The sequence below is a fragment of the Priapulus caudatus genome, unplaced genomic scaffold, assembly GCF_000485595.1.
Source record: "Priapulus caudatus unplaced genomic scaffold, Priapulus_caudatus-5.0.1 Scaffold172, whole genome shotgun sequence".
Classification (NCBI taxonomy): domain Eukaryota; kingdom Metazoa; phylum Priapulida; class Priapulimorpha; order Priapulimorphida; family Priapulidae; genus Priapulus; species Priapulus caudatus.
In genome coordinates, this window is record NW_014577233.1 from 312,369 (window position 1) to 313,451 (window position 1,083).

Genomic DNA, 1,083 nt, shown 5'->3' on the forward strand with positions numbered 1-1,083 from the left:
CACTCACGCACACGCACATACGCACGCACGCACGCACACATACCACCCGCACGCACAGTCATATCATCCAGAGCTGTCTTTACTAACGCGCATGCGCAGAGTGGCCCCCCCATCTCGTCGTTTATTGCAACTCGTAAAAAACAAACGGAGAGCAAAGATCTCCAGCCGGTCGTTGCTGCCGATCTTTTCATTATAGTCGCATTAGTGTCTCCGTCGATGAGACGTCGTCTCCCCCAGAGTTGTGCCTCGTTTATATCCCCTCCTTTACAGACGTTTAAACAGCCAGCATCGAGTCCTTAGCGTACGGCTTACGCGCAGAAGCGGCAGTGAGCAGATAACGGGTTACGTCACAGGCTGCGTAGACTTAGCGGACGCTGACAGCGACAGACAGATAAAAAATGGCAACAATTCAGCCCCCTCACCCTGCTCACTATTAACCTGATCAATAACCGTAGCTCCTAATCGACGTAACCCATCAATAACCGAGTCCACAACCCTCTCTCTGTAACCCGCACCGATAACGACTGCCACGCTCCCAGCGCTGCTGGCGAAACACACGCGCACATCCACGCCTGACCCTACTTAGCACTTTAATACAAAAGTAACCACACCACTACGCCAAGAGAGGAAAGTGGAATAGGAAGGTTGGTAATAGGGAGAAAGGAAGGAGTGTGAAGAATGGGAGCGGGAAAATACGAGCGAGGAAAGAAATGGAGAAGGGTATAAATACAAGAGAGATAAAAGGGGGATGAAAATAAACGCAGATGGGAAAGAGTGAAGGAGATAGAAATGGAAAAAATGTCGGAATGGGGGAAGAGTCGGGGAGGGAAAAACGCGGGAGCGTAAATAGTAAAGAAGCGGTAAAATTAAAGATGGACAGAAATGGGGTGAGGAAAGAAATGTCTAGATATCTGCATGGGGCAATAAAAGATGGCGAAGTGGGGGGAAAGCACACGTGGGAGGAGGAATAGGGGAAGGTTGGGGGGGGCACGTGAGTAACATGTGTGTATGACTCATCGGCGGAACGCGGCACTGTCCTTATCTGTGTTTAAAAAACTCACTGTACACACACACACACACACA

At 49.9% G+C, this 1,083-nt stretch overlaps 1 long non-coding RNA gene across 1 annotated transcript in view; it reads right to left on the bottom strand.

Moving 5' to 3' along the window:
• LOC106806665 overlaps positions 1 to 1,083 on the bottom strand; it is a 15,137-nt gene that overhangs the window by 3,110 nt on the left and 10,944 nt on the right. The window contains exon 2 of the long non-coding RNA XR_001393572.1: positions 612 to 613. This is a non-coding gene — a long non-coding RNA (uncharacterized LOC106806665). The remainder of the gene's footprint in view (positions 1 to 611; positions 614 to 1,083) is intronic.